Source organism: Bos indicus x Bos taurus, chromosome 13, assembly GCF_003369695.1.
Source record: "Bos indicus x Bos taurus breed Angus x Brahman F1 hybrid chromosome 13, Bos_hybrid_MaternalHap_v2.0, whole genome shotgun sequence".
In the NCBI taxonomy this organism is placed as follows: domain Eukaryota; kingdom Metazoa; phylum Chordata; class Mammalia; order Artiodactyla; family Bovidae; genus Bos; species Bos indicus x Bos taurus.
The window spans coordinates 72416311-72431387 of NC_040088.1; the positions used below are offsets into that span (position 1 = coordinate 72416311).

General features: G+C 39.7%; 2 long non-coding RNA genes across 2 annotated transcripts; both read right to left on the reverse strand.

The window, feature by feature from the left end:
• Window positions 1-542: 542 nt before the first annotated feature.
• On the reverse strand, window positions 543-10657 carry LOC113903697. The gene is made up of 3 exons (XR_003514270.1): window positions 10589-10657; window positions 1919-1963; window positions 543-785 (listed from the first exon to the last, which is right to left on the reverse strand). It is a non-coding gene; the product is annotated as an uncharacterized LOC113903697 (long non-coding RNA).
• An 827-nt stretch (window positions 10658-11484) lies between these two features.
• LOC113903698 lies at window positions 11485-14842 on the reverse strand. The gene is made up of 2 exons (XR_003514271.1): window positions 14730-14842; window positions 11485-11529 (listed from the first exon to the last, which is right to left on the reverse strand). It is a non-coding gene; the product is annotated as an uncharacterized LOC113903698 (long non-coding RNA).
• Between the last annotated feature and the right edge of the window lie 235 nt (window positions 14843-15077).

The following is a 15077-nucleotide window of genomic DNA, read 5'->3' on the forward strand; positions in this document are numbered from 1 at the left end:
GGAAAGACCCATGAATCCATGTTTACAGTTACATATAGTAAGTTTTATGCCACTATTAACAGTTGTAATACATCAAAACATTGATGGTAGCCATAACAGCAGTATCTAAATCTTTAGGTCTATATAGTGATATAAACTGGAAAATACAAAAAAGCTATCAATCAACACCACTAAATATTAATGACAAGTCTGGTTGTTTGGGTGCTGTTTAAACAGCTGATATTAGGGTTTGAGTTCATACAGGGCTGCTCAAATGGTAAAGAATCCACCTGCAATTCAGGTGACCTGGGTTTGATCCCTGGTTCTGGAAGATCCCCTGGAGAAGGGAATGGCTCCCTGCTCCAGTATTCTTGCCTGGAGAATTCCATGGACAGAGGAGCCTGGCGGGCTCGTCCATGGGATCACAAAGAGTCGACATGGCTGAGTGACTAACAGTATCACTTTGAATATGGAAAACTCAACAGTGCTGGCTTTTAAGTCTGCTAAGTTAGATGCAGAGAAACATCGCTTAAAATACCATATACATTGTTATCATACACACATAATATGAAAATATTTTCCTTTAATAAAGAATTTCTCATCAGGTTTAATGGGAAACAATGAAAACTTCATGTAAACAGTCCCGTAGGGAAACTTTTACTATTCATCATTCAAATCATCTTTTTTCTTCAAAGTCTGTACATATTCTTGTGATGTTTTCCATAGTAGGTCCTCATATACATTTGACCCATCTGTAGATCCTCAAGGAGACACTCTAAAGGAATTAGATGCAAATTCAGCATCAACTGGAAAGAAAAGGAAAGAATTATATTCTTTACCTAAAATACTTGAGTTAACTAAGTATTAGTTAAGAAAAAAATAAACAAAAAACTGAGACCTTTCCAAGTGTTCCGAAGAATGAAATATATCTATAGATGACACAACACAAAAAACAAGATTACAATTATATAATCCGCTCATGGTCGCACGTGTGGCTGAGTATCAGGGCTTCTGGTTTTCTCATTCTTCATTCATTTACTCGATAACTACGTGCAGAGGTGCTGTGACAAGCACTGGAATTACAAGATGAAGGTGCCCCAGTCCACCCTGAAAAATGATATGCCCTAAACTGGAAAAATACATGAACAGCAGATTTCCATACAAAGTCATAAATACTAAGACAGATATAAAAGATGGCACAAGGAGCACTCAAAAGGGACAGCCAGCCTTGTGTCAGTACTGCCAGCTTTTTGGTGGAGGTGATATGTAAGTAGCTATCTGAAGGACAGGAGAAAGTACAAGAGGTAGAGGGGAGAAACATGTACAAAGACCGGAGGTGAGGAAGCACACCTGTGGGATCCTACACAGTCTGGCTGGTTAGATGCAGAGTTGAGGGGCAGAGGAGGGTGGTAGAGAGATAAGGGCAACTACTTTGGCAGGACCCAAATTGAGGTGGGTGTTTGGAGCTTTTCCTGAGCGTGAAAGATAAACTGGTGACAAAGTCAGCGACAGAGGAGTTTTAAAGTCACCACCAAGTGACAGCTACACAAACATGACTGCTTCAGCCTGGGTTCCTAACCATAACCACTGTCAGACACTTGAGACGCTGATGAACTCCACGTATTCTGAGAATAGTGTCAGGGTGTAGGCGGATAGTTCCACAGGGATGGAGGCAGCAGAAGAAGGAAATAGCAGAAATAAAAGAAATACCTAGACCTTTTGGGCTTGTTTTTCAAGCAATGGAACATGGTGAATAAATGAGGAAGAAGGAATTTTTCACTATGACTGCTCATGCTCACATTTTTCATTAGCTATATGTAAGAAAAAATATTTAAGATAGCAACTGTTATCCAAACAATGGAAAGAGACGCCACTGACTGTTTACCATGTATTTCAGAAATCAATGTCTAAGTTTAACTCATACGTTTTGGCAACATACCTTCTTCTAGTTCTCTAGTTATACTCCTGCCAACTCCTGCTGCATCTGAAATAAGTCAAATATTATGTTTAAGTTAAACAAGAGATATTATCATAGGAATGACATATAATTTCCTACATGTGACATTTAAATAATACATTGAGACTAGACCTAACTTGAAGATTACTTAGGTAGAAAAATAATCCCATAAATAAAAGAAAATGAATTCCTACTTATTCTGCTTTTAGATAACAGAGAACATATATATGGAATGCTATTTAGATTAATCTGATAAAAAGTATAATAAATACCAGTTTATTGAGTACACATAATTTCAGAGAATTAGGGAATGACTCATAATCCTGGTAAAGATGCACAAGATCACCATCTTCTCCCTTAACAGCTCCTGCCCTAAATATGTACTTCCGAGACCTTTATTTTGATTTCTAGGTGAGGATCATGTTCAAATGAAGGAGTTTGAAGTCAAATATTAATAAGAAGAACACATCTGCAGTTTTCTTTAAACTTTTCCATTTAGCGAAACATAGAAAGGTGAGAAAACTATACACAAGAAAACAATGTACCGGCAAGTTTTAATTCTAAAGGTGTTTAGCGAGAAGGATTCTCTCACAAGTGTTAGTTTCTGAACTATGTCCCATAAAAGGGGAAGGTCCCATGGGGGTCACTGAAGGGTTGAGGAACAGAGAAGTCACAGCTGCACGGTCTCTGGCCACTCCTTTAGCTAAATGACTCTATACTTGTCTCTTTTATATAATATGGTTCTGTGAAGAAGGTTTTTTTTAAAAGAAATGTTGTTTTTAAGGTACGAGAGTCATTGATGTAGTCAAAGTTACAATTCTACAAAAGAGTCTAGAGTCCTATGCCAGCTACTTCCTCAGATTAAGAAAACACATATAGATTTTTAACTATAACATAGAGAAAATGAATATGTAAAACCTTGTTACATAGTTCAGTAATGCTTGTGGCATTTAATAAATGTTTTAAATTATATGTCTTAAATGTGTGAACAAAAATAAATCAATATCAAACTCCTATTTGTAGCAGTCGATATAGTTAATTTATAAAGCATAGATATTTTTTAAACACAGGACAGGAAACTTGAAAATCTTTAGTTGAATCAAGCAGGCCAAAACTGGAGAGATTAGTTTTAAAAGGATGTTCGTTTCTTCCTGATAAAACCTGGTTTATTAAAATGAGTCAGCACAATGAATTATCCACATTTTGAGTTATTTAGGACAAAATTTAAAACACATCCGAGCTCTCATCGTTAATTGCTATATACAAAAAGTATGAGTGTAATCTCAACTATAAATCTGGTCAGAAATTACAGTTGAACTTCATTTCCTCAGCCTGAAGTTTCAAGGGGAGGACTTATACTCCTACCCTCCTCATGAGAAGCAAGGAGATTTACAAGAAATATTTTTCTGAGCAATTGTAGAATGTTTCTAAATTTGTAGTTAAAGCAAACATGAAAAAATTTTAAATGAAGCTCACTTTTGTCTCTATCTCAACAATATACAGCCTTGACGTACTCCTTTTCCTATTTGGAACCAGTCTGTTTTTTCATGTCCAGTTCTAACTGTTGCTTCCTGACCTGCATACAGGTTTCTCAAGAGGCAGGTCAGGTGGTCTGGTATTCCCATCCTATTCTAAATCCTTTCAGAATTTTCCACAGTTTATTGTGATCCACACAGTCAAAGGCTTTGGCATAGTCAATAAAGCAGATATTTTTTTGGAACTCTCTTCCTTTTTCCATGATCCAGCATATGTTGGTAATTTGACCTCTGGTTCCTCTGCCTTTTCTAAAACCAGCTTGAACATCTGGAAGTTCACAGTTCACATATTGCTGAAGCCTGGCTTGGAGAATTTTGAGCATTACTTTACTAGCGTGTGAGATGAGTGCAATTGTGCGGTAGTTTGAGCATTCCTTGCATTGCCTTTCTTTGGGATTGGAATGAAAACTGATCTTTTCAGCCCTGTGGCCACTACTGAGTTTTCCAAATTTGCTGGCACATTGAGTGCAGCACTTTCACAGCATCATCTTTCAGGATTTGCAATAGCTCAATTGGAATTCCATCACCTCCACTAGCTTTGTTCGTAGTGACGCTTTCTAAGGCCCACTTGACTTCACATTCCAGGAGGTCTGGCTCTAGGTGAGTGATCACACTATCGTGATTATCTGGGTCGTGAAGATCTTTTTTGTACAGTTCTTCCCTGTATTCTTACCACCTCTTCTTAATATCTTCTGCTTCTGTTAGGTCCATATGTGTCTGTCCTTTGTTGTGACCATCTTTGCATGAAATGTTCCCTTGGTATCTCTAATTTTCTTGAAGAGATCTCTAGTCTTTCCCATTCTGTTGTTTTCCTCTATTTCTTTGCATTGATCGCTGAGGAAGGCTTTCTTATCTCTTCTTGCTATTCTTTGGAACTCTGCATTCAGATGCTTATATCTTTCCTTTTCTCCTTTGCTTTTCACTTCTCTTCTTTTCACAGCTATTTGTAAGGCCTCCCCAGACAGCTATTTTGCTTTTTTCCATTTCTTTTCGATGGGGATGGTCTTGATCCCTGTCTCCTGTACAGTGTCACGAACCTCCGTGCATAGTTCATCAGGCACTCTGTCCATCAGATCTAGTCCCTTAAATCTATTTCTCACTTCCACTGTATAATCATAAGGGATTTGATTTAGGTCATACTTGAATGGTCAGGTGGTTTTCCCTACTTTCTTCAATTTAAGTCTGAATTTGGCAATAAGGAGTTCATGGTCTGAGCTACAGTCAGCTCCTGGTCTTGTTTTTGCTGACTGTACAGAGCTTCTCCGTCTTTGGCTGCAAAGAATATAATCAATCTGATTTCGGTGTTGACCATCTGGTGATGTCCATGTGTAGAGTCTTCTCTTGTATTGTTGGAAGAGGGTGTTATGACCAGTGCGTTCTCTTGGAAAAACTCTTGTTAGTCTTTGCCCTGCTTCGTTCCGTATTCCAAGGCCAAATTTGCCTGTTACTCCAGGTGTTTCTTGACTTCCTTCTTTTTGCATCCCCTAAAATGAAAAGGACATCTTTTTTGGGTGTTAGTTCTAAAAGGTCTTGTAGGTCTTCATAGAACTGTTCAGCTTCTTCAGCATTACTGGTTGGGGCACAGATTTGGGTTACTGTGATATTGAATGGTTTGCCTTGGAAACGAACAGAGATCATTCTGTTGTTTTTGAGATTGCATCCAAGTACTGCATTTCGGACTCTTTAGTTGACCATGATGGCTACTCCATTTCTTCTAAGGGATTCCTGCCCACAGTAGTGGATATAGTGGTCATCTGAGTTAAATTCACCCATTCCAGTCCATTTCAGTTCTCTGATTCCTAGAATGTCGATGTTCACTCTTGCCATCTCCTGTTTGACCACTTCCAATTTGCCTTGATTCATGGACCTAACATTCCAGGTTCCTGTGCAATATTGCTCTTTACAGCACGATTCCCTAAATGATTTGCATTTTTTAAGTTGCCATATAGTAAATGGAATGTCCCACTAAACTGAACACTGAAAGCACAGAGCAGACCTCCTGTAAACAATGATAGTTGTAAACATGTTTTAAAGAAGTACACGTGTGTCTGGGGCTCCTCAACTAACAAGTCACAGTTGGGAGAGGAGAGAAAGGGCGTCAGAGAGAAAGGGAGGTGGCCTCACAGTGATATCTGCTGCCCTCTGGGACACACCTGCCTCCAGGAAAGAGTCCAGGGATGAAGAAACACCCCATCCCTCAAAGCCACGTTCAAGTATTTTCTTTCACCACCCTAGTATAAATGTTTCACTCATGACCTCAGAAATATTAAGCATTTGGCTCTGAGGAATCACCTAGAGCCACAATCTCAAGGGCAGGATGAGAAAGTCATTGGGAGAGACTGAAAAGGGCTAAAACAGCCCCAGAAACAATTTCAAGCATCCCCTGCTTTTCCAAAGTTCATTTTATGTTACTTCACTTCTACGAAGGGCCTACATAGGCACCTGTTTTTCATAATAATAAAAAAAATCTGAAGAGGATTTTTGGTTTCATTTAAAAAGGCAAAAAGCTGAAACGATGTTCAGTGCATGTTTTTACAGTGAGAGGCATCCTGTTCCACAAGCAGGGAGACCGGCCCCACCGAGCTCCTTCCCCGGGAGTGACACCCCACCTCTCAGCGTCAAGTCGCCACACCCCTGAACCTTGTGTGGGAGCACCTGTGCTTTACTCGTGCATATTCATTTTATGCATCTACGAGCAGAACGTGTCCTCGGGTCCCTGCTTCTTTGGTTTATGATGTTTTGGCTTATGAAAGGCTTCCTAGGAATGCTCTGCTTTCAGATAGTAGGGAAACCTGGACTAGGCACTGGAGGTGCTGCGATCTGCCCTTTGCATCTTCCACACCCGCCCTGAGTCAGGTCACCATGTTATTTTTAGGCACTCTGTGAATTATCCTGCCAGTCACCCCCATGTTCATTTCCCCCGATTTCACAACCATGATTTTACATAGTGTAGGAAAACTTACAAGGATATAGTATCACTAGTTTGACTTAGGGCCCCTTTGGCAGTGACTATCTAGTTAGCTTTCACTTCCTACTCATCTCAGAAACCTGGCTCCAGAAAATTAGGCTTTAGAGACAAATTAACGAACTAAATTTATTTTGTGATTCTGTGTTTTGACTTACATGCCTAGCTTATTTTCCAATGACTTTCTAACTTTTAGTTCTTCTACGTAGAGTTTCTTATATTTTTCCAACTCTGCTTGAGAAGTTTTCCTAAAATGTCAATGTTCACTCTTGCCATCTCCTGTTTGACAACTTCCAATGTACCCTGGTTCATAGACGTAACATTCCAGGTTCCCATGCAGAAATGTTCTTTACAGCTTCGGACTCTACTTCCATCACCAGTCACATCCAAAACTGGGCGTTGTTTTCGTTTTGGCTCCCTCTCTTCATTCTTTCTGGAGTTATTTCTCCACTGATCTCTAGTAGCATATTGAGCACCTATCAACCTGGGGAGTTCATCTTTCAGTATCCTATTTTTTTGCCTTTTCATACTGTTCATGGGGTTCTCAAGGCAATAATACTCAAGTGGTTTGCAATGCCCTTCTCCAGCAGACCACGTTGTGTCAGAGTGCTCCAGAACGACCCTTCCACCTTGGGTGGCCCGACATGGCATGGCTCGTTGTTTCATTGAGTTAGACAAGGTTGTGATCCATGTGGTCAGTTTGGTTAGTATTCTGTGATTGTGGTTCTCATTCTGTCTGCCCTCTGAGGGATAAGGATAGAGGCCTATAGAAGTTTCCTGATGGGAGAGACTGACTGTGGGGTCTTATTCTGATGGGCAGGGCCATGCTCAGGAAATCTTTCATCCAAGTTTTTGTTGATGAGTGGGCCTGTGTTTCTCTCCCTGTTGTTTGGCCTGAGGTCAAACTATGGTAGGGGTAATGACAGTAATGGCCACCTCTTTCAAAAGGACTTGTTCATGCACTGCTGTATTCAGTGCCCCTGACCCCCAGCAGGCCACTGTCAACCCACCCCTCTGCAGGAGACACCTGGACACTCACAGGCAAGTCTGGCTCAGTCTCTTGTGGGGACACTGCTCCTTTCTCCTGGCTCCTGGTGCACACAAGGCTTTCTTTGTGCCCTCCAAGAGTCTGCACTGGTCATACCAAAACACCCTCTTCCAACAACACAAGAGACGACTCTACACATGGACATCACCAAGTGGTCAATACCAAAGTCTGACTGATTATATTCTTTGCAGCCAAAGATGGAGAAGCTCTATACAATCAGCAAAAAAAAAAAAAAAAAAAAAAAAAAAGACCAGGAGCTGACTGGCTCAGATCATGAGCTCCTTATTGCCAAATTCAGACTTAAATTGAACAAAGTACAGAAAATCACTAGGACCACTCAGGTATGACCTTAATCAAATCCCTTAGATGATATATAGTGGAAGTGACAAACAGATTCAAGGGATTAGATCTGATAGACAGTGCCTGAAGAACTGTGGATGGAGGTTTGTGACATTGTACAGGAGGCAGTGATCAAGACCATCCCCAAGAAAAAGAAATGCAAGAAAGGCAAAATGGTTGTCTGAGGAGGACTTACACATAGCTAAGAAAAGAAGAGAAGCTAAAGGCAAAGGAGAAAAGAAAAGATACAATCATCTGAATGCAGAGTTCCAAAGAATAGCAAGGAGAGATAAGAAAGCCTTCCTCAGTGATCAAGGCAAAGAAATAAAGAGAAACAATAGAATGGGAAAGACTAGAGATCTATTCAAGAGAATTGAGATACCAAGGAACATTTCACGCAAAGATGAGCACATTAAAGGGACAGCAATTGTTGGACCTAACGGAAGCAGAAGATATTAAGAAGAGGTGGCAAGAATACACAGAAGGACTATACAAAAAGATCTCCATGACTCAGATACCGTAACAGTGTGATCACTTACCTAGAGCCAGACATCCTGGATTGCAAAGTCAAGTGGGCCTTAGGAAGTGTCACTACAAATAAAGCTAGTGGAGGTGATGGAATTCCAATTGAGTTATTTCAATCCTATAGATGATGCTTTGAAAGTGGTGCACTCAATACGCCAGCAAATGTGGAAAATTCAGCCGTGGACACAGGACTGGAAAAGGTCAGTTTTCATTCCAGTCTCAAAAGCAATGCCAAAGAATGTTCAACCAATTGCACACCTGCACTCATCTCACATGCTAGTAAAGTAATGCTCAAAATTCTTCCAGTGAGGCTTCAACAGTACGTGAATGAGAACTTCCAGATGCACAAGTTGGATTTAGAAAGGCAGAGGAACTAGAGACCAAATTGCCAACATCCATCTGTTGAATCATAGACAAAGCAAGAGAATTACAGAAAAACATCTACTTCTGATTTATTGACTGTCAAAGCCTTTGACTTTGTGGATCATAACAAACTGTGGAAATTCTTCAAGAGATGGGAATGCCAGACCACCTTACCTGCTTCCTCAGAAACCTGTATGTAGCTCAAGAAGCAACAGTTTAGAATCAAACATGGGACAATGGACTGGTTCCAAATTGGGAAAAAAATGCATCAAGGCTGTAATATTGTCACCTGCTTATTTAACTTCTATGCAGAGTACATCATGCGAAATGCCAGGCTGGAGGAAGTACAAGCTGGAATCAAGATATCTGGGGAGTAATATAAATAACCTCAGATATGCAGATGACACCACCCTTATGGCAGAAAGCAAAGAGGACCTAAAGAGCTTCTTGATGAAAGGCAAAGAGGAAAGTGAAAATCTGGCTTAAAACTCAGCATTCAAAAAACGAAGATCATGGCATCCAATCCCATCACTTCATGGCATAGAGATGGGGAAACAAATGAAAACAGTGACAGATTTTATTTTCTTGGCCCAAAATCACTTGCAGATGGTGACTGCTGTCATGAAACTAAAAGACCCTCACTCCTGGGAGAAAAGCTATGATCAACCTAGACAGCATGTTAAAAAGACATTACTTTGCCGACAAAAGGTCTGTCTAGTCAAAGCTATGGTTTTTCCAGTAGTCACGGATGCACGTGAAATTTGGACCATCAAGAAGCTGAGCACCAAAGCATTCATTCTTTTCAATTGTGGTGTTGGAGAAGACTCTTGAGAGGCCCTTGGACTGCAAGGAGATCAACCCAGTCAATCGTAAAGGAAATCAGTCCTGAATATTCACTGGAAGGACTGATGGCTGAAGCTGTAGCTCCAATGTGAAGAATTGAGACATTGCGCAAGACCCTGATGCTGGGCGTGATTGAGGCAGGAAGAGAAGCGGACGACAGGTTAAATGGTTTGGATGGCATCACCAACTCGATGTACATGAGTTTGAGCAAGCTCTGGGAGTTGGTGATGGACAGAGAAGCCTGGTGTGCTGCAGTCCATGGGGTCACAGAGTCGGACACGACTGAGCAACCTGAACTGACACATAAAAATACTAAATGCTAGTGAAATTTTTTTAAAGTGTGGCTATATTTACATTTTACTTTCTAAAGATGCTCTAAAATAATTTTCATCAGTGGTTCAAGATATTCCAGGGTAAATATCATCTTACTAAAGTAATCTTTGAAAAATCCCCATGCATACCCCAGCTCTTTAAAAAAAAAATCCAACAAAGGAAAAATGCATTCTTTCAGAAATACTGTCTATACAGACATAGTATTCATTCCTGGTGAAGAGAATAGGTTACAATATTAAAAATGATTCATTCTCAAAAATCTCACAGAGGGTTAGGATTACAAGAGATACTCAGAATTCTCAATCAAATCATTACTCAAATTTCTAGACTCTAACAGATGTTTGTGTACCAATGTTCCAGGCAGCATTATAATAATAGCCAGAAAGTGGAAAAACCCTGATTTCATTGACAGAGAATGAACACACCAAAATATTTTCTATAGAAAAATATTGCTTTTGGACTGGACTGTCACAATCTTTTAAATTAAAAATTCTTACTACAAAAGTCATTAATTTTATGAATTCAGTCCATTTCTTCTCTAAAGAGTAATTATGCGATTAGTAGCAAGTAGTATCAGTAAAAATACCATAAACTTTTAATCAATGAGACTTTTCACATTGTCCAAAATATTCTTATGTATTACTATTAAAACGTTAAAACCTCTTCCTCATCAGTATGACAGAGATAAGAGGTTGACTTACCGATCTTATGCCTAACAGGTTTTCCTGAAGCTGTTTGATTCTGTCCGCTGCTTTTGACTGTAGTTTGTAACTCGGTATTTTCCATTTCAAGCCTAAAATGCAGATTTTAAAACAATGATTCTCACACATAAGGTTTTTTGTTAAAGATTTTTTTGAATGTGGACCATTTTTAAAGTCTTTATTGATTTACTGCCATATTGCTTCTGTTTTATGTTTTGGTTTTTTGGCTGGGAGGCACATGGATCTTAGCTCCCCAAAACAGGGATCAAACCCTCTGCAATGGAAGGCATAGTTTTAACCAGTGGACTGTCACGGCAGTCCTTCACGGGGACTTTTAAAAGGTATTTTTAAAATACCACACTGTTTCTGAACAAACATCTGCAGGTTCCATTACATAGGTTGTTAGAATTTGAAAAGTAAATGATCTGCAACCGCATGTTTTTCTAGTTTGTGTTTTGTGGATAATTGGCTTCCCTGGTGGCTCAGACGGTAAAGAAGCTGCCGACAATGCAGGAGCCCCAGGTTCGATCCCCGAGTTCAGGAAGATCCCTTGGACAAGGAAATGGCAACCCACTCCAGGATTCTTGCCTGGAGAACTCCATGGACAGAGGAGCCTGGTGGGCTATATCCATGGAGTTTGTAAAAGAGTCGGACACGACTCAGTGACTAACACTTTCAACCTTTCACTTGTGATAATGTGTCAAAATATGAAAATAATGGGGAAAATTATGCATCTCAAAACACCCAAAGCTGAAATGTTACCCAGCTTCACAATGATGTTTTTATTATCATTACTGATCTAATTATCATAATTATACTGTTATCTGCTTTATATTTAAGTTTATTTTCTGTGCTGCTTAAATCATACTTTTGGATGTGATCCTGCTTGTTTTTTCAGCACATTTCACGACCTTTGTACATATATCCTGTGTTTCTTGCACCTAAAAAGAAAGAAAAAAAAAAAAAAAAGGGGAAAAAACAACTGTTTTAATTACTAATGACCTAGTGAATCTGCCAAATGTCAGTTTCTGTCTCCTTTCATCTGCATATTGTTTACAGCTGCTTTCCTGCCATACAGCAGAGTTGAGTTGTTACCATAGATACCTTACAGTCCAAAAAATGAAAAATATTTACTGTCTGCCTTTGTACATTACTGACCTCCCCTTAGCACTCAGACACAAAATCATTCATGCTTTAAATTAGATTTTCTCAAATAAGTACACAAATTTATAAACTGGCCAAATGGGGAAAGACAGAAATTACCTGATGATAAACATATATATATATATATATATATATTTTTTTTTATTCTAAGCGCCACATCAGCCATCACTTTAAACATCCACATTTGTGAATGACCACAGCTCTTCCAGTGATTCTGAGAGCTAGCGCTACTGTTGGTGACAACCAGATGCTTCAGGGACTAGTGTGAGAGGCAGTAGGTACATAGAGCCAGAATCCATGGGCCTGTGTTCGAATTCCATCAGTTCTGAGCTGTGAGTCCTGGGGCAAATTACTTAACCTTACTGTATCTCAGTTTCTCCATCCATAAAATGGGGATAATGGTAGCATCAACCTCAGTGGGATGCTGGGAAGATTCAATTGGGGACTATACATAATGTCAGAGAAGGCAATGGCATCCCACTCCAGTACTCTTGTCTGGAAAATCCCATGGACGGAGGAGCCTGGTAGGCTCCAGTCCATGGGGTTGCTAAGAGTCAGGCACGACTGAGTGACTTCACTTTCACTTTTCACTTTCATGCATTGGAGAAGGAAATGGCAACCCACTCCAGTATTCTTGCCTGGAGAATCCCAGGGACAGAGGAGCCTAGTGGGCTGCTGTCTATGGGGTCGCACAGAGTCGGACAGGACTGAAGCGACTTAGCAGCAGCAGCATACATAATGTATTTAGAAGAGGACGTGGCAGATACTAAGAGCTCTTTGTAATTGGCGTTATTACGGTTGCTGTATTTTATCTGCAAAACAATCTGATACTTCAGACAGAGGCATGCCAACGAAAATGGTCTTCTACACAATCACAGTGAACTCACTCTCCATACCGTTGCAAGGGGCAGTAAGGGGGAGCATGAGGCCCAGAACACACACGTTCAGACTTCAAAAATGTTCACTGACTCCACTAACAAACTAGTACTCTAGTACTTTTCTCCACTTACAGTAATTTGCAACTTCCTTCCTCTCTGTACTACTCAGTGGACAATGACCACCGGTTAATATGCAAATAGCACCTCCTGGATGGAGTGGTACAGAACATTACACGACCTCAGAGGAAGGATGAAGTCACTGCCATGGAAATATAACTCTACTGCTAAATCAAAGTTCTGAGTCAATTCATTCTCACAACTGTTAATGTCTAGCCAGTACTCCGGTGAGACAAGGTTACGAGGTACGATATCAGAGAAGCTATTCCCAGAACTTTACAGTTGGTGAAAGGCTAGAAATCTGTAAATCCCACTTCTGCCTACATAATGAAGGAAGGCAAATTTACACTTTTCTCCCAGAGTCAGAGAGAAAGATGAGCATTTAATTGAACAATTCTCCTCTATTAGATTAAGCGCTTTTCAATTTTACATTGAGTTGCTTAAATACATTTTAATAAAAGTTTTACTATACAAACATCTTCAAGAAAAAATAACTGGCATGGGATGAAGTACTTAATTGTGTCCTAACAGTTGTTAAACTAAACTGTTTTCCATTTATGCAAGACAAGTGCTGTGCATATCCATAAATATTCCCTGTTAGAACAAGGTATACCTAGATAAGATTCTCCCTCATGAAAAAAATGACAACAATGCAAAATTAAGGGCTAAATTGTTCTTCACAGACTACATAACAGGGCTGAAGAGAAAAGGCTCGATGAGAGTCAGGAAAGCTCCATGGAGGAGGAGAGACTGGAGCCAGGTCTGAATAAATGGAGGACTACCCAAGAGAAAACAAACTGTAAAGACAGAAAGCACAGTCTGAGCAAAGGCCAAGAAGAGGTGAAATCAGCCAGTTAACTCAGGATAAAATCCAACCACAGGAAAATAAAAACATGTCCATCCAGAAATGTATAAACCAATGTTCACAGCAGCATTATTAAGAGTTGCAAAGTGGAAACAACCCAAATCTCCATCAACTTATGAATGGATAAATATAGCCACATACTGTTTATTGTTTGACAGTCAACAGAAATGGAAGAACTGATACGTGCTATACCATGGATGAACCGCAAAAACATGAGGTCAAATGAGAAAAGCTAATCCCAAAGGAGCATACTGCATGATTCCATTTATGTAAAACACCCAGAAGAGGCATGTCTCCCGAGACGGATATTAGACTGGGGTTGCCTGGGGCTGAGGGAGATGGAGGGGCCTTGGGAGGTAGCTAAGGGATGCAGGGTTTCTTTGGGGGGCTGATGGAAATGCTCTAAAATTGACTGTGGTCACAGGTGACACCTCTCTAGACTAAGAGATACTGATCTACACACTTGGAATGGGTGAATTATATGATATGTGAATTATATTCAATAGCTTTTTAAAACTCCAAAGGCACTATCTAGATAATGTGCTTAATTCTCTATTTTCGATGTACGTGTTATACTCCATCTGAGTGACTCCATGCTTTTACAATGTATCTTAAATGAAAAGAAAAGAAGGCAGTGCCTAACTTCATCTGGTTTGTATAATACACTTTCTGCACAAGTTATTCTGAAATGCACAAATAAATATATACAGAACTCCATAGCCATTCACAAAAGTGAAGATGAGAAATGATAATTTTCTGGAACATTCCATTAAACACTATCCTCTGATTTATCTGGCTTGCCTCATCATGGTAATACAGGGATCAAGAAATAAAATATTGTTCAATAGAAAAAAGAAGTCTCTCAACCTGTGTGAAGAATGATGCACAATTCTCCATTTTCCTAAGGGTATAAATATACGAAATATATATATATATATATATAATGCAAATGGCAGAATGAAAGTCAGAGTTTAAGAAACGAGTGCACTTAAAGATTAATAAAATTACAGTAAATGACTAGTAATGAAAATAAAAAAGAAAGCTGTCCATGAAAATGAGCGTCCTAAAACACTTTATCCTACGTATTAACTGTCGACACATTCAATTTCACACATACCTGACTTGTGAGTTGATGTAAGTTGCTCTTTAAATCCTGTGCCTCAACTTCTAACTTGGCACAGTGATATGACATGACGTCCAGGGATTCCGCCAACTCAGACCGCTTGTTGAAGGGTCAGTCAGTTCTTGTTGAAGGTGTCTCACAACTGCCTAATAAGATGCTTTGTTACTGAGTTTATCAAATCACTTTACTATTACACTATGTTAGTAATAGATGACTCCAACACATGTACTTTGAAAACTATCACCATGGACAGCAACTCACCTTCTTTTCTCCTCCCTGAATGTGGTTACAGACCCAGAAGGGCTCCCCACCGCCTTCCTGATATTAAGTTCCTCAGACGAA